Consider the following 24747-nt stretch of genomic DNA (forward strand, 5'->3'; position numbering starts at 1 on the left):
AGAATGAAAATTTTTTCTTCAAAGTCTAACAGGTGATGTAAGAACTTGGTTCAGATCACTTGCTACAAATTCCATAACCACCCCGAATGAGCTTTACCAATCCTTTACAAACAGATGGGAGAAAAAGAAAGACCCCTTGCACATACTTGCTGAGTACGATACAATAAAAAGAGGCCCTCAAGAGTCTGTCCTAGATTATTGTGCTAGATTCAATAATGTTTATAATGCAATACCACAGAACCTACGACCTCCACCTGACCTTGCCTTGTATAAATTCCCTGATGGATTTGACCCAGATATGGCCTACCAGTTAAAAGAAAGAGCCCCTCAAACCCTTGCAGACATGCAGAATGTTGCTGTTAGCGTAGAGGCCAACCTGATTGCCAAAAGAAATAGAGCTAGAATGGAGAGAAGAACCACTTTCAAAGAAGAACCCACAACCTTAGATCAGAAACTCGATGCTATTATCAATGGCATGCAAAGGTTGGGAGACAGAGTAGAAAGTGTTGAGAGGAAATCATCATGGGAAGGACAACAGCCCAATACAATAAGGAACCCAAATTTCAGGAAAATGTAGAACACAAATGCTGGTAGGTCTAGTCCAAACCATGATATAAGACCACATTTGCATGAAAATTATGCAGAAGCATCTACATCTAGTGAACCCCCAGAGGACACGAATGAACATGGTGGATTCGAGGCCTGAACAAAAAATTTTCCTAACTCAACAAGACCAAGATGAGCATGAATTTAATCAATTTCAGACTAACTCTGGTGAGTCTTTTGATTTTAAACAGGGCTATGATATTGCTCTGTATGAGGTCCACAAACAATATAAGCTGAGAACTAGGACCATTGACATTCCTGAACCTAACAAACCGAAGGACGGCAAACAGCCCAACAAAACTAAAGGCAAGGCTGTCATAACAGAACCAGCTGATATACCTATCCCAAACCCACATCAAGTGACTGTAGAGGACATAACACAAATGCAGCCTTCTATTGACCAGCCTCGGCCACCTTCTTCCTCAAAAGAAAATATGGACGGCATTCCAAAAAGCCCTCCTAAAATGAAAAAGCCGCAATCAAACACTTCCCATAACACTGATAAAGAAGACCAAGCTGCTGATACTCCAATGGAAAAAGGGAAACCTGCTTCTCACATTACTAAAACCCAATCTGAAAAATCATTTGACTTAGAGGCAGAAATAGGTAAATTGAAGATATCCATCCCCTTATCCGAACTGGCCAAACATGATGCGTATAAGCAACAAATTCAAAGGTCACTTCAAATGCCGGAGGTAAAGGATGATGTGAATGTTCTTGATGATCAACCTAAGCTGTTGTTTGGTCCAGAAGTTATTGGAAAATCAACATATGGATCTGTCTTGCCCTTTTATGTCAGTTTACATATACATGACAAAGTCCTGCACAATGCCATGTTTGACTCAGGTGCCTCACACAACCTTATGCCTAAAGCCGTAATGGAAAATTTGTACCTTGATGTTACAAGAACCTACAAAGAGCTATTCTCCTTTGACTCAAGTCAAGTCAAGTGTTTAGGCCTCATCAAGGACCTGTGTGTCTCCTTAGTCCAATTTCCTAACAAGACAATCCTCATGGATGTGTTGGTTGCTGACATTCCACCAAAGTATGGCATGTTACTGTCAAGATATTGGGGGGAAAAACTCCAAGGATCCCTCCAATTAGATCTCTCTTATGCCACTATATCTATCTTTGGGCAACCAAAGAGACTGTATAGAGAAACACTGATGAAATATGTGGTAACTAGTGAGAGCCAACCTGAAAATTTTCCCATTTACTCAATCCATTCTGATATGGATTCTTTTATTTTATTTAATGATGAAAAAAGTCCTACAATTGATGACAAGCCATTGGCTTTAGGAATGAACACACCCATCAACGAAGAATCAGTTGCCCGTATAGATATAACTTTCAAAACAATCAAGGCAACCAGATTACAAGAAGAACCTCCCCAAACAGAAAATTCAAATCTGTCCCCTGCAAGAATGACTGAAACTCTTGACACTAAATACGAGCAAGAAATCGTATGGTATTTAGAGTTTGATGGCTCTGTCAACAAGTTAGGAGCAGGGACAGGTGTCTGGGTTCACAATACACATAACAACCATGCAGAAGGCCATGCCTACAGACTAAACTTCAAATGCACTAATAACATGGCAGAGTATGAGGCTCTCCTCTTAGGCCTTAAACTGCTCAAAGCTCTAGGAGCTACAAAAGTATCAATTTTAGGTGACTCTGATTTAATCATACAACAGATGAAAGGTAATTTTGTTACCAATAACAATAGAATGAGGGCCTATAGGAATGCTGCCACTAGTGTACTCAACACATTCACTGAATCCAAGCTTTCCAAGATTTCAAGAGAGCATAACATTCATGCACACAACCTGGCCACTTTTGCTAGTATATGCAAGCTTCCTTTTAAACCAAATCATCACTTCACTGCTGACATAAAACATAAACCCGCTCTCCCAAATAATGTTAAAAATTGGCAAGTGTTTGAGAACGATGCCCAGATTAATAATTTCCTCACCCTTGAGCATGAGTTTTCAAATATTAACATTGACATGGATGCTATGACAGATGAACAACAACAAACCAATGAAAATCAGCAGGTTGTAACGCCTATAATGGCCAAACGAATGCTGAACCCAACTGTTTTTGATAAAACAAATATAGAAGAACTGAAACTGATGCATTTGGAGGAAATAGCCGAAACAGAGGCCAAGATCGTTGATCTGAAAGACAACTTACTCCCTGCTGGCCTCACTCCGTTGGACGACATGTTTGATGCTAATGATGTTCCCAAGAAACCAAAAATGCAACCCCTGAACAATGTTATAGAGGAACACAACATTGGGACAGAAGAGAATCCCAAAATGATCAAATTATCCAAAAATTTGCCATCTGATCAAAAGCCCAAATATATTGATTTATTCAAAGAATTCCAAGATGTATTTGCTTGGAGTTATGAGGACTTGAAATCCTATGACACCTCAGCAATCCAACACACCATTCCCTTAAAACCAAACCAAAAGCCCTTCAAACAGAAACTGAGGAGAATCAATCCCATGCTTCTCCCTTTGATTGAAAAGGAAGTGAAAAGAATGTTTGAAGCAAGTATCATAGCACCCATCAGATTTTCTGAGTGGGTATCCAATCTTGTTCTTACAAGAAAAATGACAGGAGGGATTAGGCTATGCGTAGACCTAAGAAATTTAAACCAAGTATCCCTGAAAGACCACTACCCATTGCCAAAAATGGATCATATTCTGCAGAGAGTAGTGGGATCATCTAGAATTTCTTTGCTAGATGGCTTTTCAGGTTTCAATCAAATACTGGTTCACCCAGATGACCAAGACACGACAGCCTTTACCACACTGTGGGGAACATTTAAGTATGTAAAGATGCCATTCAGACTTAAAAACGTCGGTGCTACCTTTCAAAGGGAAATGGATATTGCATTTGCCAAAGAAATACATGATTTCCTAGTTGTCTACCTTGATGATCTAACCCCTTTCTCTAAATCTGATCAAGAGCACCTGAAACATTTAAGACAAATATTCATGACATGCAGGAAATATGGCATTTCCTTGAACCCCAAAAAATCCCTCTTTGGCCTTGAAGAAGGCAAACTCCTTGGCCATATCATATCAAAGGACGGGATTAGAATTGATCCTGAAAGAATCCAAGCCATCCTCCAAATCCCATACCCAAGGAACATAAAAGAGTTGCAAGTATTCTTGGGAAAAATCAATTTCCTAAGGAGATTCATTCCAAATCTAGCTGAGTTGATAAGACTATTAAGCAACATGTTAAAAAAGGAGGCCAAGGTAAGATGGTCTCTTGAAACCAAACAAGCCTTTGAGGGCATAAAATCTGCCTTAACCCAAGCCCCTGTCCTTACAAGCCCACAGTTTGATAGGGACTTTATCATATTTTCTTTTGCATCTGATCAAACCATAGTTGTTGTTCTTCTGCAAAAGGATGATCAGGGAGCTGAAAAGCTAATTGCATTTTTCAGCCGAGCCTTAAGAGATGCCCCTTTGAAATACCCAATCATGGAGAAGCAGGCCTATGCCCTGGTCAAAGCAATCAAGGATTTCCGAGTATACATTTTATATTCACATGTAATTGCCTATGTCCTGAATGTTGTTACAAAAGACATATTAACCCAAGAGGGATTAGAGGGAAAAAGAGGCAAATGGATTACAAACATCCTTGAGTATGCCATAGAAATAAAACCAACCAAGCTCATAAAGGGACAAGGTTTAGCCAAACTGATGTCTGAAACAAACTTTCAAGCCTTAGACATTAACCAACTGGACAATGAACAGGAGCTGGCGACTCCACAGATCAGTGAAACCTTTTTGCAATCCCCATCGTATGCTGATATATGCTTTGTTTTGTTAAACCTGTTTTCTCCCCCAGGGTTGTCCAGAACTAAGAAAAGATTTTTAAGAATGAAGGCTTCAATGTTTTGTGTCATAGATGGTGCATTATTCTGGAAAAATCATGAAGGTATACTGCTTAATTGTTTAATCATGAATGAAACTAACAATGTCATGAAAAATTTCCATGCAAGTGATTGTGGAGGGCATCTGTATTGGAAATCCACTGCTGATAAAATTCTAAGGGCTGGTTTTTATTGGCCCTCTCTTTTTGCAGATGTAAAGAAGTTTGCCATTTCCTGTCACAAATGCCAAATCTTTGAAGGCAAAAGAAAGTTGTTGCCCATGCCCCTTAGACCCATCTCAACTGAAAAGCCTTTTCAACAATGGGGTCTTGACTTCATTGGAGAAATCCATCCCTATTCCTCAAGCCAACACAAATGGATTTTAACAGCCACCGACTATTTCACCAAGTGGGTTGAGGCCATCCCATGCAGACAAGCCAATGACACCATCATTATCCAATTCCTTGAGTGCAACATCCTTTCTAGATTTGGCTGCCCTGAGAAGATCATTACTGATAATGTCGTTGCTTTTAAATCAAAAAAAAATGATCAATTTTTGCCACAAATTTCACATCACCTTGGGTCATTCTACAGCCTATTACCCCCAAGGTAATGGCCTGGCTGAGTCATCTAATAAGAGCCTGATTAATATCATAAATAAAGTGCTAGAAGAAAACAAGAAGAACTGGCATTGAAAGCTCACAAATGCCCTATGGGCAGACAGACTTTCAACAAAGAAATCCATTGGGATGAGCCCTTATGAGATAGTATATGGCATGGAAGCCAGGTTTCCTTCATCTTTGGGCATCCCTACTATCATACTGTTACAGGAGATTTAGGCTGAACCAAATGACATTCAACGAAGAATCAACCAAACCATTCACCTTCAGCAAACCAGAGAGCAAGTTTATGACATAGCTCGGATTTTGCAAGAAAAGCTCAAAAGGATGTTTGATAAGAGAGCTAAGATTGAGGATTTCTATATGGGTGACAAAGTTCTAAGGTGGGATTTACGAAGAGAAGGCAAGGGAAAACATGCAAAATTTGATTTTCTATGGAAAGGGCCATTCATTATTTCTGTTGTTCAGGGAAATAACACATATTTTCTCAAATATGTAGAGGGTAACACAGCTGAAGAAGGCCCTGTGAATGCCCGAATGCTGAAACATTACCATGATCTCTTTTAAAGGGATACATTCTAGCTCTGTATATCCTTTGTACATTGATATTTGTATATATCAACGCTCTGTTTATTAGTTTATGTGTAAGAAATTTGAGTGTTAGAGGAGCAGCAGTAATGTTTGTGAAGACACAGCCAATTGCCAATATTCCATTCTTTAAAGCTCTGTCTCTACATTTAACTCAGTAAAACAGCAATAGTAGCACTGTCATACCACAAAAATTTATGGTGAAAGAAAACAGTGGGTAGCTTGCAGTCTTCAGTCAAACAGTATCAATAAGAGAGGAGGATTCTTTAAATTTCACATCAGCAATTGTTTCTAGACCAGAGCTAAAGGAAACACATCAGTTTTGACCTCTGTTTTTCAAAGGAACAATGCTCAAGCAATACTGTACACAACATCAAGCATGCAGAAGAAAGCAGGCAATGCTATGCAGTTTACAGTAATTCAGTTGAGGAGGGAGCTGTTCATATTTCAAAGTTTCACACTATCACAACCAACATAAAGAAGTTTTTCAATCCAGAGAAACAATAGAAGATCAAGGCAGTTTGACCTGCTGTTCTTGGCTTTTCACAAGGAAATGTCATCCCCAAGTGGAGCCACTGTTAGCCTCCTGTTGCAACAGGTGTTCATCTTTCATGATTGACAATTTTACATACCAAATTTGTCATACTTTGCATCCTGAAATGCTCCATATTTCCAGAAAAAGGCCAAAGAAGAGGCCATGAAAGTGTGCCAGTCCAAATGCCACTGCTGTATTCCAATTTTGATGACTTAACCATTTTTGAAGAATGTTCTATTAAGGGAAGTCCAGACAGCTTAATCTTGGCTTCCCTAGGTTTCAATTTCTTGTTTTAGAATATAGAGAATTGATATCTGTCCAAACAGCTTAATCTTGGCAGATTTGTAGATAGGTAGAGAAACAAAGGACTCCAACTACTTAATCTGGGCCCTTGGAAGAAATAAGGATAGATTTAGATAGGAGGGCAATCAAAAAGAAAAATTGTAAAGCAGGGTTTGCAAGTCTAAGTGCACCCTTCTTGAAGCAACAAAAAATGCTAGATGTATTAGACTAGGTAGGTAGCCTGGGGTTGCAGAAGCAAGATCTCCTTCAGTGTTGGCCTCGACAAGGAAAGCTCATCTCATTAGTGTTAGAGGTAGAAAAGCAGTGTTTTGGTGGTAAAATTCTGGAAGCATGTCTAACTTCCCTTCACTCCCCCTCAAAGTTTCTTACTAACACCCCTAAAGGACCTTGGGATCTGCCCAACAAGTCCTGAGTCCATTTCATTTTTGTGAAATATTAAGTCAAAGTCTTGAATTTCTTCATGAAAAGAAGCCACATTTCTTGTGTAAAAGTCATGTTTTCATCTTCTACACAATCTATATGTCTATCACCACTTCATAGACTTATCATTGGTCCCTTTCATTTCCACTCTACTAGATCATATTAACTCCTGATTCTACTATATAGCTCTCTAACTGTTCCCCATCCCCATTTACTACTAAAACTATATAAAATCCCAAATAATATTAAATAACCCCCCCCTTGGCACTATAGCCATATGTTCTAAAAACTGGGGAAATAGTAAGTCCATCTGGGACTTATATTTAACCTTTCCTCGTTTGTTCCTTGGGATCAGTTAACCCCTGGTTGAACTGATAGCCATTTATTCCCCTTCACAGTCATTTCCCGAAATTTACGTTTAGATGTTTTATTAAACATCAAATTATCACTCCCCCCCGCTTAAGCCTAACCCGCAAAACCCATGTTTCCAAAGTTTTAACCCCGCTGGCGTATAACCCATAAAAATCTGTCTTTATTAAAGTTCCCCCCCCCGGCCACATGAATAATTAAATAAAATAGCAGTCGGGTCCCCGCCCTAACCTTCCACCGACTTACCCATCCCGTCGGCCGTTAGATCTGGCCCGCCCAAGATCTACGGTGGGCGGGTCTTTTCACACGCCAAAATGCCGAGGGTTAGCATCCAGGAGTTCGGCGGTTTTCCCGCCGTACTCCCGCCACGTGTCACCCTCCTGGCTGTGGCGGAGCCCCCGCCTCCCAAACCACCCAGACGCTAAAGCGGTGCACCCGAAACTGCCAAACTGCCCTCCCCTGGTGACATCAGCGCCATGTCCTCCGCCCAGTGACGTCATCGCTGACATCATCAACCTGTGTCGGCCTCCTGCCACCACACTGCCAAGTCACCCTGCCACGTCACTGCCACTGTGTACTGCCACATCACCTGCCGTACTGCTGATGTCATCAACTGACGTCATCCCGTCACATCACCCACCGTACTGGGTCCCACCCACTGACGTCATCACTCAAAAAGGCACAAAAGTCAAAAATCGTGCTTAGGAAGCCCGGATTCAGATTCTAAGGCAGTTTTTCATGCACGATTAGCGCTTAGCGCTAATCACAAATGGCTACAGGAAATGGGCCAAAATGGAAAGCCCCTCATTGAGCAGCCCCCAGCAAGCCCTAAAGGTGCAGAATGGCCCGTTTTTCTTCGCAAAGCATTCAGAAAGGAGAAAACACACTTTTTAAAGCAACAGAAGGCCGAGCATCTGCCATGAAGGATCGATGGGACAGTCTAAACCATTCAGGAGATTTTAAAGACTCTAGGATCAGCGCCAAAGAGTATTAGGAAGCGACAGAGAGTATCAGTTCAACAACATTAAATCAGGTGAAAGTTAAAAACCTTCATCAAAGTCAGCAAAGCAGTTAAGGCCATTTAAAATCCTATGTGGTCGGGATTAGTGCACATTAATGCCAACAAAACAGCAGCAAAACCAAGTTAGAGGTGGAGATAAGGGACAAATCACAGTTATTACAGAAGGACTGCACCAGGCTACCCAAGACAGACATTAACTCAGTTTTGATACAGTTGCCCTTAGCGCAGCCCAAAGATATTTTCATGCATTTATTTCTGGATAAGATTAGGTTAAAGTAATCATTTTCTTTCAGACCTACTTAGGTCAACTGTAATAAGTTAGTTTTTGACAATTTTCCCTATATATACCGACCCTCTGTATTGTTTAAAGGGTTGGTTGGTTGATAATCCTCATTAGAGACTCGCACTAGATATCAGAGATGTTTTACTTAATCAAAGATTGCTTAAAAGCTTTGGAGGAACGATTGTCTGCTCTGTGTCTAATGGTTTGAAGAATTGAATGTGGAATTCTCGTGCTGCTATATGAATCAATAAGTTTTCCTTATCTCTGTTATTTCAATTTCACATATGCTCAAGTCACAGAACAAAGGATTGGCTCAGACCTTGCTTGGTTGCACTCTATGCTCAGTTTCTGTGGATTCTTAATGTTTTCCTCTTGAATTAGGCATAAATATGAATTCTGTTATGGCGCATGTTTGACCTATTTTCATATATGAATGACTGTTATCTAGGAATTCTTAACTGCTCCTAGATAGGGCTCATTTGTCTTCTTTCTGCTAATCTGAATGAGAGATTCTTAAATTGCCCCTCATTCCTTAGCCTTTAATCCATCCCTTTTACCTTGAATGATTGTTTCATACTTAGTTAGCTTGCTCTATATTCCCTCTTGTGACCAAGAAAACGCACCAGCAGTCCTACTCTTTGACTCCACGCCAAATGGTTCTAGAACTTTCATGTTGTCCCTGCCTCTTTACTTGAAAGCATCATCCTTCCCACCAAAAACAAAACAAAACCCCTTGAACTCAATAAATAGCCTAAAAAGATTATCAACAAAGCTAAATCAAAAAGAGAGAGCCCCCTCTGATTGCAGGTGGGCTAGAACCTGCAGTCCAAAGATTGGTCTGTGGTTACCTCGGCCGTATCATTTTGATGCCGACTAGAAGGACAACCTAAGTGATAACATGTTACAAACTACTGGGTTGATACGAGTAAAGTAGGCAACCTAGGAGTTGTAGCATTATTGCTGCAATACTGGTGCTCACCACTTTTTGGCACCGTTGCTGGGGAAGAGTCAGAGTATTCTGTGATTACTACTTTCTTCTATTTTATATTGCAATATTATGGTAGTAGTTTATTTCAGCAAAAGTATACTAGTCATTTCTCTTCTTTCAAGTTTCACATTTCCTTGCTTTCCTCTTCAATTCTGCAAATTTCATTTCAACAAGTTCATTTCAGCTAGTTGAAATTCGTTTTGTTCAATCAATTTCAGTTTCTACAAGTACTATCAGTGTGGGGAAAAAGAAACAAAAACCAACCAAAAAGAGATTTCCTTTCATGCCTTGTAGGAATAGAGATAACTTAGGAAAAATTTTTCCCAACACCCCCACTGCTTCACACAGCTAGCCTTCTCTCTTCTTCGGCAACTGCGATCAAGAAGAACCCTTAGGTGAATAACAAGACATATTTGAAGAACCTATAGTGGAAAAAGAATAAGAAAAAATTCCTTTGGAGCCAATGGCTGAACACAGAAATGCTAGGGGGAATGGAGAGAGAATAGAGGGTACCTTTCCCATTTGGGAGACCAATGGGGACACCAAAATAAAGAATATAAGCCCTTCCACCCTACCTCATTTCCATGGTCTAACTATAGAATATTATGACACCTTTTTGTTTGAGTTTTCTATTATCTATTGAAGCTATGACTATGCAGAAGATGATCAAAAGTTGAAACTGTTCCCTTCTACTCTCAAGGATGCAACACTATGCTGGTTCATAGGATTACCTGGCAATAGCATCACAACTTGGGCTCAGATGTAGCAAGCCTTTAACAACAAGTATCGAGACTATTGTAGGTCAAAAGATACTAAAGAAGAAACTTTCTGAATGACTATAGGAAGTGATGAGTCACTGGAAGACTATGAAGAGAGGTTCCAGCTCAGTTACAAAAGGGCCAGGTGTACACTTGTCCCTGAGTCTTTGAAGCTGGTCCTACTCAGGGGAATTCGAGAAGATCTTTTAGACACCCTCCATCTACTAGCCTGGGGATACATCTACCAACTGTCCTATGATGACATAAAGATTATTTTTAGAAACCATTCTAGAGCAGCCAGAAAGAAAGGTAGGGGGAGTCAACCCATAGCCAGTACCTCTTCCTCTAATTAAAGGAGAAATTGGAAACATGCTGGAAGACTTCAAGAATGAGATGTTGCAGACTCTTGCCATGCAAATGGATACCTTGCATATCAAAAGGAAACAAGAGGAAGCAGAGAGGGCTTTTGTCATCTTTTTCCCTAGATGCACCAAGAGGCCTCCTAGGAATGAATGCCCCTTGAACTCTATAGAGGTTTGTTCAGTCTGTGAAGAAAATCATTCTACAAATAAGTGCCCTTCCTTACCCAGAATTAAAGCTATATATCAAGGGGTTGAGGGAGTCACTGAACAACTCTATTACAAAAACCAAAGGAGGTCGCATGGACATATACCATACCAACAGGGGATGCAAGGGACATCTCAGGCATACTACAACCCCAACCAAGTCACCTCCATACCTTCTTGGGGCCCTCCTACTCATCCTTCCTAGTCCATGCCTCCTCCTTGGTCCTTCATATCTCAATATCATGCCCAACCAGCCACCCATTAATTTCAATCCTATGCTCAGTCACAACCTCAGTGGAATGCACCTCATTAGGGGTGGAGGCTGCAATACAACTCTCTTCCCACTCTTTTTCCTCCACCACTTGCCCAACCACAATCGTTACCTCCTGCTCCACCAAAGAAACCCCAAATTCCTACCCAGCCAAATCCGAGCCTGAAGATAGGCTCAACAAGTGTATAGTGGGGAACCATCATACCCAACTTATGCTATGGAGATTCAAGAAATTAACTTGCGATCTGGGAAAGTTCTCCAAAATAACCAACCTCCACTGAGGGAGGTTGCGGAAGATAAGGAGGAAAGTGAACCTAAACAAATTCCACCCTTTCCTGAGAGACTATTTGTGACAGTCCAGCCTACCCCAGAAGAAACTGAACACCTAGGAGAATTGAAACATTTATGTGTAAAGATACCACATCTCCAAGCCGTATAAGATGTGCCTATCTACAATAGGTTGATCAAAGAGAAGTGCTTTAGGCATCCAGGAAGGCCCAAGAGAGATGCCCCAACCATCAATGTCATAGGGTAACTGTCTGACCTGATGTTACGACAGTTAATATATCCAAAATATTTGGACCCTAGAAGCTTAGTGGTTGATGTCCACATCAATGGTACCATGATCCCACACACCTTGATTGATCTGGGAGCTGCCATTAGTGTGATGACAAAGGACACAATGCTCAAACTCAACCTCCAGGTTTCCTTAAGGAAGACCACGACTGTGCTATAGCTAGTAGACCACTCCACCATGATCCCTGAGGGGATTGTGGAAGATGTGATTGTCTCCATTGGTTCTTGGGAATACCCTATTGATTTCTTTGTTCTCTAGCCAAAGAAAAAGCTCATTGGGTATCCTCTCATTCTGGGAAGACCCTGGTTGGCTATCGCCGATGCCTACATCAGGTGTCGAGTTGGGAACATGAGCATAAAGAACGAGCACATGTCTAAACAGTTAATCATATATCCTCCTACCCAACCCTTGCTAGAACATGATCTACCTCTCTGGTTGGAGGAGGAAGATGACGGTGAAGTCTATTCTTCACCGCTTTGTGCATTAGAAATCGCCATGGGGGAAAACTACAAGATGAGGATGACATGAATGAAAATCTGATTTAGAATCCACCTCCCAGTGTATCACCATTAGAGGAAATAGTAAGAGAAACCAAAAACAACCCCTCAACTGATCTCTGTGCGGCAAACTCAACTCCTCTCCAGGTTAAGAATATTGAGTTTGGCCTAGAAATAACCTTGAAAATCAATCCATCCTTGTCTACTTCCCAGGAGAAGGAACTGTGTAGTATGCTTAGAAAACACCTAGATGCCTTTGCCTGGAGTTATAAGGAGATGAAGGGAGTGCACCCTTCAGTATGTACTCATCATATATACATCAAGGAAAATTTCAAGCCAGTCAGAGAACCTCAAAGGAGGATGAATCTAGCGCTTAAAGATTATGTTAAGGAAGAACTGCAGAAATTCCTTGATGCAGGATTCATCTATCCCATCTCTGACAATGAATGGGTCTCTCCTTTGGTGCTAATGCCAAAGAAAAATGGTAATTGGAGAATCTGTTTCGACTATCAAGGATTGAACAAAGCCACTAAAAGGGACCATTTTCCTTTACCTTTCATAGATCAAGTGTTAGACGGTCTGGCAGGGAAAAAGTTTTTCTCTTTCCTAGATGGGTTTAGCAGGTACAATCATATTCAAATCAGCCTAGAAGACCAATATAAGACCAATTTCACTTGTCCTTGGGGTACATTTGCATACCGGGTCCTTCCTTTTGGTTTGTTCAATGCTCCATCCACTTTCCAAAGAGCGGTATTGAGTATATTTTCTGAACTGGTTCATGATGTGGTAGAAATATACATGGATGATTTTACTCTGTATGGCTCTGAATTTCAGGAAGCTCTGTCTAACTTAGGGAAAGTTTTGGATAAGTGTATTGAGATGAACCTATCCCTCAATCTGGAAAAATGTGAATTATTGATGACTGCAGGGACTGTGCTAGGTCATGCAATATCTCCGCAAGGACTGCAGGTGGACCCCAACAAAATTGCCATCATCCAAAGGGTCTAACCTCCTCAAAAGGTGAGAGATGTCAGAAGTTTCTTAGGCTTAGCTGGGTATTACAGGAGATTCATTAAATATTTTAGCAAGCTAGCCTCTCCTTTGTTTGGCCTCTTAGGCAAAGATGTCGAATTCATATGGTCGAGAAACTGTCAAGAAGCCCTAGATACCTTGAAGAGCAAGCTCGTGACTGCCCCAATTCTAAGAGGCCCAAACTGGGACCTACCTTTCCACATTCACACAGATGCCTCGAACAAAGCAATAGGAGCAGCCTTAGGACAAATTGATGAAAAGTTACCTTATGCCATATACTTTATAAGCAAAAATTTGTCAAAGGCAGAGTTAAACTATACAATGACCAAGAAGGAACTCCTAGTTGTCGTGCATTCCTTAAACAAATTCAGACATTCTATCACAGGCTATCAAACCTTTGTGCACACTAATCATGCTGCAATTAGATATTTAATGAACAAACCAAATGTAAATGCTCGCATTATTAGATGGTTGCTTTTACTGCAGTAGTTTGATTTGACCTTATTGATAAGCCTAGTAAAGAAAATGTTGTTGTTGACTTTTTGTCTAGAGTAAATTTGCCTATAAGTGAAGAAGGAATGGTGGATGACCAAATGCTAGATGAACACCTGTTTTCTATCTCAGTACTCTCCTCATGGTTTGCTGATATAGCAAACAACTTGGTTTCGACACAGTTCCCACCACACCTGTCCTCAAAAGAGAAGAGTAAGATAGTAAGGAAAAGCGCCCCTTCACCTGGATTGGGTGCAGTCTCTTCAAACTTGGCCCAGATTAGATCTTGAGAAGATGTGTCAGGGAGGAGGAATTCTTTGACATCCTCCTAACCTGCCATGATGGGCCTTGTGGAGGTCATTTTGCAGCAAAAAAATTGCCTTCAAGATATTTCAAGCAGGCTACTACTTGCCCACTCTTCATCAAGATGTGAGGAGATATACCAGCCAGTGTGATCGGTGTCAGAGGATGGGGAAACCTACTGCAAATGATGAGATGCCCATGCAACCTCAAGTGACCTTTGAGCCATTTGAGAAGTGGGGCGTGGAATTTGTGGGTCCTATCAACCCTCCTTCAAAGAAGAAACAATACATCATTGTGTGCACCGATTACCTGACAAAGTGGGCAAAGACAAAAGCAATTAAAGTAGTGATAGAGGAAAAAGTAGCTGAGTTTTTGAGAGCGAACATATTCTACAAGTTTGGGAATCCAAGAGAGTTGGTCACAGATCAAGGTAGACAGTTCACTTCCAATTTGATTGAAGACCTGCTCACACATCATAGAACCAAGCACAGGACTTCGACCCCTTACCATCCACAAGCCAATGGGTAGTTGGAGGTCACTAACAGAGCATTGGAAGGGATCTTGACCAAGGTAGTGAGCAGCAGCAGAAAATATTGAGCTGACAGATTAATTGAGGCCACTTAGGCCTACAACACAACATGGAAGACCACCACGGGGTTCACACCCTATGAGCTGGTCTATGGGAAGAAGGCTTTATTGTCAATAGAATTTGAATTCAATACCCTAAGGATGGCAGCTCAACTAGACCTCGACCTCAGCCAGACATAGGAAGAAAGATTACTTCAGCTCAATGGATTGGATGAACACAGATTGCAGGCCCTTCTCCATACAGAGGTAGTTCAGATTCAAAGAAAGATATGGCATCACAAAAATATCAAGGAGAAGCAATTCCAAGAGGGAGATTGGGCACTACTCTATGATTCAAGATACAAAGATTTCAAGTGCAAGTTGAGGACAAGATGGCTGGCACCCTACACAGTGGAGAAATGCAATGAAAATTGTTCAATTCTGATCAAAACCATTGATGATAAAGCCAACCCCATGCTTGTCGATGGACACCGATTGAAAGTTTATAAGAAACCCCTCTCCAAGCGAGAGTTCATTGAAGATCTGAATAAGATAATGATGGTAGTGGAGGATGTCTTAGACTAGACTTCACCCACTCACTAAAGAAAAAAGAAAAAGAGAAATAAAAAATAATTACTCAAGTGAAAACCTCCATGAGGTGCATGAGTCCCATCATTGGGTTTAAAACCTCTTATAAGGTGGCCTAGTGAAGTCAAAAAAAAAAAAAAAGAGAAAAATATGATCCTTGCATGAAAACCTCCCTTGGAGGCGCCCAGGGTAGGAAATTAGGGTGAAAACCTCCCTTGGAGGCGCCCAGGGCAGGAAATTAGGGTGAAACCTCCCTGAGGCACCCTAGTTGTTTTCAACAAAAAAAAAAGACAGAGAGAAAACAAAAGTGAATTTTCATTTGCATCGCAAGTTGCAAGAGGACTACAGGAAGCAGAAGAAGGTGCCAAGGGAACCTTGACATCCACACCAGTACCTATCCTACCTTCCCACACTTTTCTCCATCATTTTTGGCATTTATTTCACCCCACTATGCTTCTTTTTCAAAAACTGTGTTTTCTATAGGAGGCTCTGTGTTTTCTACAGGAGGCTCCTGTAGGAATTATAGAGAGCCAGAAATGGATTTAAAAGGAAGTTTGAGGGAAAAAGAAGCTTCATAAAGAACCTATAAACCATCATACATTCTTCAAGCCTCGTTGCCATCATTTGCAAGCCTGCATCACACCCCAAGCATCATTTTTCTTCCTGTCCAAGAAAAACACAGAAAAAAAAGAAAAGAAAGAGAGGAAGCAGCACCATCCACCTCACCTAAAGCCTGCCTATTACCTCTCCATCTCTATCTAAATATCTGGCATCCTCCTCAAGGCTCCAAGAACAGAAATAGGCTGAAGTTTCAAGGGGAGAAACAGCTACATGATCTCCTGTAGGAATTCCTGTAGCAGCTGATCCCATCAAAACCCAGCACCAGCAGCAGGAGAATGCACACATGAAGGTTGAGAAGGCACCTAAAGCTCAGACCCAGCCAGAGAAGAACCTGCACAAGACACAACCACACATCAACAAGCAGACAGCATGCATCAAAAGAAATCAAGGCATGCAAAAGAGAGAGAACCACAACACTTCACAGCAAATACATTCGGATCACAGGTAAGTAACTAACCCACTCCTCTGTTTCCATTTGTGTAATTAGAGGTCATGCAAAAGAAACAAGATGGTTGAGGTTGAATGAGCGAAATGTGGCCAGTTAACTTGGCCACCTTCATCTAGTTGACTCCACTCATCCGAGATGTCACCCACACGTGCGCACAGTCAACTCAAGAAAGACGTCAAGGACAGGTAGTGGAGGAAGTGTGAACTCCGATGCAATCATGAGGGATGATTACGAGGAGGGGCCGTGATGACAAGGCAGGTGATTGTTTGCATTATGACACAGTTTTGGCACAGGTTTGGCTCAATGACGTAAGTGTTGTCCTTGATGGCAACTTAGTCAAATGGCAGATCAAAGTTTAGGCTCTCAGAATGGAAGAAAATGAGATACATGTAGGTTCCTTTTCACAAAGTTGTGAATATACGTAGGTGTACCAATCAAAAGGTGCGTACATATACGCAGGTGCACCGATTAAAAGGTGTGGACGTCTAGTACACGCACTTTCATGCAGAGAAAAGCATGAACACATGGGAAATCTTATGGTTGGTCCATGGTATTTCGTCCAACATTTTTGAACCTATGGTTTTGGTCTGTGGTTTTGCATCTAAAGTATTGAACCTAGGTATTGGGTCCCTAGTATTGGATCTCTATGGTTTTGGACCATGGTTTGAGTAAGGCCTAGACTATAAAAAGGAAAGGAGATCATTTCACTGGTGTAGACTATTGTGTTGAATATCTTGAGAAGAGTAAGATCTAAAATACTGGTGATCGGTTGGTGAGATATAGCTAGATCTGAATCAAGGAGGAACCTGAGCATTACAAGATGGCTAAGATCTACTCTTGGGTTGAGATGTCTTTGGCACAAGATTAGATCTAATAATATGGGTATAATTGAAGTCTGATTAAGAAAAGTGATAAATTATCTTTTATAGATCTATACCTGCAGGTTCGACACAGCGCAGGCGCAGATACCCGCAGGTTTGACACAGCGAAGGTGCGGATATACGCAGGTTTAACACGACGCAGGCGCGTATTCCATAGGATCGACACAGCAGAGGCATGGATATACGCGGGTTTGACACAGCGTAGGTGAGGATACCCGCAGGTTCGACACAGCAGAGGCGCGGATAGCCGCACGATAGGGAAGTGAATGCTGTGTATGTACGCAGATTTCTATTGGTGAAGTAGCAGACTTTTCTTGAAATATGTTTTAGCTACTTTTGCTTATTACTGCAGTGTTCCAGGTTCTAAATTGGTGTCTGGTTACTGGTACTGGGTTCTGAGAAGTTATTGATTCAGTATTTGTACAAGGAAGTTGGTTGATTACAGATCCATTTGATGTTTGATTGATATTCTTGGATCCAGTCTGGAAATTTATGAAACGTGGTCCCTGGAAGAAAAAGAGAAGTCTTTTGTAGGTCAGCACCTATGTACTAGTACATCAGCTAGTACAAGAGCTAAGGGGGTTGTAGCTCCCTTCCAGGAGAGTCTGGAGAACAAGAGAAGGTTGTAGCCTTCTGTAGGTTGAAGCCTGCGTGCTGGTATAAGACTACACCAGTACAGAATCATTGTAAAAAGAAGTTTCTAATTGAAGAAGATAGAGACATATTGCAGCAGGTGGTTTTCACCCACACTGGGTTTCCACCTTATATCTTGTGTTCTTTTTTGTGACTGTCTGCTCTACCTTTCTATTCCTGCTTACTGTTATATGGTTCTAACATATAGACTAATGATAAACATCTGAAGAATAAATTAAATTATAAGTCTGTAAGGTATATGCAAGTTTCATTAGTTTGATCTGCAAATCTTTGTATAAATTGAAAAAGAATTTGATAATACTGATTCACCCCCCCCTCTCAGTATTATTTTCAACAATTAGAATCAGAGCAGGTCCTTCAGGAGAAGCTTGATCGCTTGAAGGAAGATCTATCATCATGAGCAACTACGAAAAGGAAGCATCAATCAGACCACCAATTTTCAATGGGAGCAACTTTTTCTATTGGGAGGTAAGAATCACTACCTATCTTCAATCTCCTGGTACAGAAGTTTGGGATATTGTGGAAACAAGATACACATTTCCTTCAGCAACTCCTACAGATACAGCTGGTAAAAGATAGTATGAAGCAAATGCAAAGGCTACCAATACCCTATTAGGGAGTCTATCTCAATCAGAATTCGTGAAGGTTATGCAGCTCAAAACTGCAAAAGAAATATGGGACAAGATCGTTCTGAGCTATGAAGGAGATGATCAGGTAAGACGAGAAAAAATTCAAACTCTCAGAATTCAGTATGAAAATCTCAGAATTTACAATGATGAAAGTGTGGCTAACTATTTCCTTCGCATAGATGAGATTGTTAATTGTATGAAAAACTTGGGTGAAGAAATAAAATAAGTTATTTTGGTTGAAAATGTTCTAAGATCTTTGTCTCCTAAGTTTGATTCAAAAGTGTCTGCCATAGAAGAAAAGCAGAATCTATAGAGCCTTACCATGTCACAGCTGCATGGAATCCTAATTGCTTACGAAATGAGAAAAGGTGGACCATCAGACAGGAGAGAAGATGCATTCAAAGACTCAGGAAAAGGAGACTACAATGACTCAGGACAAATGTCGGAAGAAGAGGAAGAGTCAAATTTTCTCAAGAACCTTCAATGGGGTTCTGGAAGATCTAGAGGTAAGCTCCCCTTCAAATGTTTTGCTTGTGGAAGAGTCGATCACCATGCTGCCAAGTGTCCTCATAAAGATAAGCTTGGCAAAGGTAAGGGACCAGTTAGATGGAACAGAAAACAGAATGTAAGTAAGAAAAATTATTACACACATGAAGATAGTGATGGTGTTTCGAATAGCAATGAGGATGAACAAGGTAATGATTATAGACTTTTGATGGCTTTTGAAGATGGTGATTTCTTGGATGCTATAGATGAAGACAGTCTTTATGAAGAAATTTCTAAACTCAAAATTTGCTTGGAAGAGAAAAATATGATTATAGATACTCTGACTTCCCAACTTGCTAAAATGGAGAAACACAATGAAAAGTTAGAATGTGAAATTGTGGGGCTTAGCAAGGACATTGAGAAAACAAAAGCTCTTAATCTTAGATTTGCTAAAGGATCTGAAACTTTAGATGATATTATCAAAGTGCAACATTCTCCTCTAATCAAGACAGGTCTTGGGTATACCAAAGAAACATCTCAAGCACAGAAGTCATCTACTTCCAAAAGCTATCTTGAAGCTGCAAGGAGAAGTGAACAGGTGAAAAATCCTCAGCATAAGCATAATGCTAATCTCCACGTAAGTCAGGGACAATTTACCTCAAGAATGAACAAAGACTACCAGGTAAATCGGGGGCAATCTACTTCAAGGATGAACAGAAGCTACAACCAACCACAGGTAAATCATTCTCAATTTGCCTCAAGAATGGATAGAAACTGCAATCATTTGGTTGGTATATTTGGTAATCACGGGAGCTTCTTCAATGGCAAATGTTTCTCTTGTCATAACGTTGGTCACAAAGCAGCTCAATGTGTTTCCTACAAGACAATCATGACTAGAGAAGCTCAAAAACAAATGAGTATGACTGGGACCATAAATAGGACCTACAATAACTTTGCTGCTCTTGAGAATGAAGTAGAATGTTCTATTTGTAACAATTTCGATCATGAAGATTTTGAATGCAGGAGCAGGTTTAGGCAAACAACTCAAAAGGAGAAAGATTCATTGGTTCCCAAAACATGGAAAAAGAAAGAACTGCAACCAGAAAGATGTGGGATAACCTTATATGCAGAAGGACAGAAAAATCATTGGTACATCGATAGTGGATGCTCAAAACATATGACAAGTGATAAAGATAAGCTTCAATGATATAGTGCCCTTAAAAAGGAAAAGAAGGTCTCATTTGGAAATGACACCCCTGCACTCATAAAAGGCAAAGGTTCTGTTCTTCTGAAAGAAAAGGTCAAGGTTGGAAATGTTATGTATGTTGATGGCTTGAAACATAATTATTAAGTGTCAGTCAGATGTGTGATCAAGGAAATGAAGTAATATTTCGATCAAATGGATGCATTGTTTGTGAGCTTGATATAGGAGAAACAGTGATCAAAGGCATAAGAATTCCAAATAATTTATATGTACTCAAGGGAGGTAAAAAAAAAATGCTATCTAAGTAAGAATGATGAACACTGGTTATGGCACAGAATATTGGGGAATCTAAGCTTCTCACAGATAAGGAAAACATGAAAATATCAAGCAGTTCGTGATCTACCTGACATCAGAATTCCAGATAATACAATATGCAAATCATGTCAATTTGGTAAGCAAACCAGAACTAATTTCCTTGAGTAGGAAGGAACAGCTAGCAGGCCACTTGAACTTGTCCATACTGATGTATGTGGTCCATCTAGGAAAAGATCACCTCGAGGAGAAGAATATTTAATATTATTCATTGAAGACTTTTCCAGGATGTGTTGGATAGGACTTATGAAGCATAAAGATGAAGCTTTTGAAAAATTCAAATCATTCAAAGCCTTGGTAGAGAATGAATCAGATCGTAAAATCAAATGCCTCAGGTCTGATCGAGCAGGAGAATTTACCTCAAATGAATTTTTCGATTTTTTTGAAGAACATGGAATAAGAAGGGAATTCTCTACTGAAAGGACTCAGGAAAATGGATTACTGGAAAGGATGAACAGAACAGTTCAACAAATGGCTCGTGCTATGCTTGATGAGTCTGGAACTCCCGCAACCTTCTGGGGTGAAGCCGCATTTGCTGCAGTTACTATTCTCAACAAGACAAACGTCCGAGTAAACAACACTCAGACTCCTCATGAACTTTGGTATGGTAAGACTCCCACGGTAAAATACTTCAAAATTTTTGGAAGCAAATGCTACATCAAGAAGACTGATGAAAATCTTGGCAAGTTTGAACCTAGAGCAGATGAAGGCATTGTCCTTGGTTACTCTCCCCACAGCAAAGCATACAAGTGTTACAATAAAAGACTTGGAAAAATTGTTTAAAGTATTGATGTAATGGTTGATGAAGAAGGAAACACTCCTAGGCAGGTAAAATCTGAAGATTTCAAAGATGAGGACTATCCATTAACATCAAATCAGATTCATGATGAAGAAGAAACCCATGAGGCACTAGAAGAACAGATAAGGATAGAAGAAAAGACTCCATCTAGGTACATTCAGAAGAATCATCCAGAATCTCATTCTTTGGGGCAAAAGGAGGCAGGTGTACAAACAAGAAGAACCATTTCAGAAGCTTCAAGCTATCTAGCATTGCTCTCCTCCACTGAACCACAAAATGTAAGAGAGGCATGCAAATATGTATGCTAGGTAAAAGCCAAGGAGGAAGAACTTGAGCAGATCGAAAAGAATAACACTTAGGAGTTGGTTCCTAGACCAAAAAATAAGAATTTCATAGGAACAAAATGGATATTCAAAAATAATCTGAATGAAAATGGAGATGTGATTAGAAACAAGGCTAGACTTGTTTGCAAAGGGTGTGCTCAATAGGAAGGCATAGACTTTGAAGAAACTTTTGCACCAGTTGCCAGACTAGAGGCCATAAGGATGGTCCTTGCCCTTTCTAGCTTTCGAAAGTTCAAAGTATTTCAAATGGATGTGAAGTCTGCTTTCCTGAATGGAGACTTGAATGAAGAAGTATATATTGAACAACCAGATGGGTTTATTCTTTGAAATGATCCAAAACTTGTATGCAGACTCAAAAAGGCTCTCTATGGCCTTAAACAGGCTCCAAGGGCATGGTATTATTGGTTGGATAAGTACCTCCATCAACAAGGTTTTATAAAAGGATCAACTGATATCAATCTATATATAAAAATTGACAATGATAAGTTGCTAATACTTGTTGTGTATGTTGATGATATCATCTTTGGTAGCAATGAAGAAGACATGAGTCAAAATTTTTCCTTAGTGATGCAGAAAGAGTTTGAAATGTCCATGCTTGGTGAACTCACATATTTTCTTGCTTTACAAGTCCAAAAAAACAAAGATGACATTTTTCTATCACAAACCAAGTATCTCAAGAAGATCTTGAAGAAATATGGGATGGAGGATTTGAAACCAGTATGTACCCCTATGGTGACAGGATGCAGCCTCAGCGCAAATGATGAATCAGTAGCAGTACATCAACCAACCTATAGATCCATGATTGGTAGTCTGCTCTATCTAACAAGTACCCGACCAGACATTATGCATGCAGTGGAAATAGTCGGAAGGTTTCCGGCAAATCCAAAGGAAACTCATCTTCAGGCAGTTAAGAGAATTTTCAAGTATCTTCAAGGAACTCAAAACTATGGCTTGTGGTATCCTAGAGGTATATATCTCACACTTCATGCATATACAGATGTGGATTGGGTAGGAAGCGTGGATGACAGAAAAAGCACTAGTGGTGGTGCATTCTTCATGGGTCCTAGATTAGTATCTTGGTTCAGCAAGAAACAAAGCTCTATTGCATTATCTACAACTGAAGTAGAATATGTAGCTGCTACATCATGCTACACACAACTCCTTTGGATGATGAAAACATTGCAAGATCTTCAAATCACTTGTACTCCACCTATCTCCATTTTCTGTGATAATACAAGTGCAATCAGTATTTCAAAGAATCCTGTCATGCATTCAAAGACTAAGCACATACTAATCAAGTATCATTTTCTCCGAGAACAAGTGCTTGAACAAAAGGCCAAATTGGAGTATGTTCCCTCTAAGGAACAAGTTGCTGATATTCTCACCAAACCACTGCCCAGGGAGACCTTTGAATACCTCAGACAAAAGCTGGGGGTAGTTGATGCATCATCTTGCTGTTGAATCTTGTCTGTTTCAGAGATTGTTGGTTGTACACGAGTTTCATAAGGGGTATACACATACATACGTTGGTTTATGTGGGTACAGTAGTGTATATGTTGACTTGAAGAAAAGAAAGGATGAGAAGAGTTTGATATGGGTCTGTCAGAGACCATCTTGCACAAGTTTAGGGGGAGCATATATTCTTCTAATAATGCATTTTTGGCATTATCTTAGAAGATCTTGGTTCAATTCTTCAGTTGTTTTGATTTCAGGAGGAACAAGTGCAGAAGGAGAACATGGATACTGATTTGAATAATGATTGACAGATGTTGCTGATGTTAGTCAGAGTCTTGGTGTAGATATTTTTGTCTTTATATTTATTTTGTCAAGGTCATGTAACGGCCTATCTTGGTTACCCCACTATGTCTGGGATGGATAATGTAATGTGCTTATTATATCATGTATCCCCACTTGATTGGAGCAGTATGTATGAGTCTTTGGTGATAGGAAGGCCAGTTATGATGTATAAAGTTAGATTTATTTTGTAGAACATGTTCTTGCAGATCTTGCCTATATGTCAGGGGGGGCTTGGACAGCACAACAGAGCAGAGATTTCAGCATGTACTCAAAGGGAGCATAACTCTTTGCCCTTGATTTCAAAGGGGGAGAAAAGACTTTGAGTGACTTTGGGTTGCCATCAAGTCCAAAGGGGGAGATTGTTGGCATTATGACATAGGTTTGGCTCAATGACATAAGTGTTGTCCTTGATGGTAACTCCCTCAAATGGTAGATCATAGTTCAGGCTCTCAGAATGGAAGAAAATGAGATACCCGCAGGTTCCTTTTCACAAAGCCGCGGACATACGCAGGTGTACCGATCAAGAGGTGCGTACATATACGTAGGTGCACCAATTAAAAGGTGCAAACGTCGAGTACACGCACACGTGGGAAATCTTATGGTTGGTCCATGGTATTTAGTCCGACATTTTTGAACCTATGGTTTTGGTCCATGGTTTTGCATCTAAAGTATTGAACCCAGGTATTGGGTCCCTAGTATTGGATATCTATGGTTTTGGACCATGGTTTGAGTAAGGCCTAGATTATAAAAAGGAAAGGAGATCATTTTGCTGGTGTAGACTGTTGTGTTGAATATCTTGAGAAGAGTAAGATCTGAAATACTGGTGATCGGTTGGTGAGATATAGCTGGATCTGAATCAAGGAGGAACCTGAGCATTACAAGATGGTTAAGATCTACTGATAGGTCGAGATCTCTTTGGCGCAAGATTAGATCTGATAATCTGGGTATAATTGAAGTCTGATTAAGAAAAGGGATAAATTATCATTTATAGATCTATACCCACAGGTCTGACACAGCGCAGGCGCAGATACCTGCAGGTTTGACACAGCGAAGGCACAGATATACACAGGTTTAACACAGCGCAGGCGCGTATTCCACAGGATCGACACAGCAGAGGCGCAAATATACGTGGGTTTGACACAGCGTAGGTGCGGATACCCGCAGGTTCGACACAGCAGAGGTGCGGATACCCGCAGGTTAAGGAAGTGAATGCTATGTATGTACGCAGATTTC

Source organism: Pinus tabuliformis, chromosome J (assembly GCF_031772625.1).
Source record: "Pinus tabuliformis cultivar Carrire ecotype Pingquan chromosome J, CPIR1, whole genome shotgun sequence".
Taxonomy (NCBI): domain Eukaryota; kingdom Viridiplantae; phylum Streptophyta; class Pinopsida; order Pinales; family Pinaceae; genus Pinus; species Pinus tabuliformis.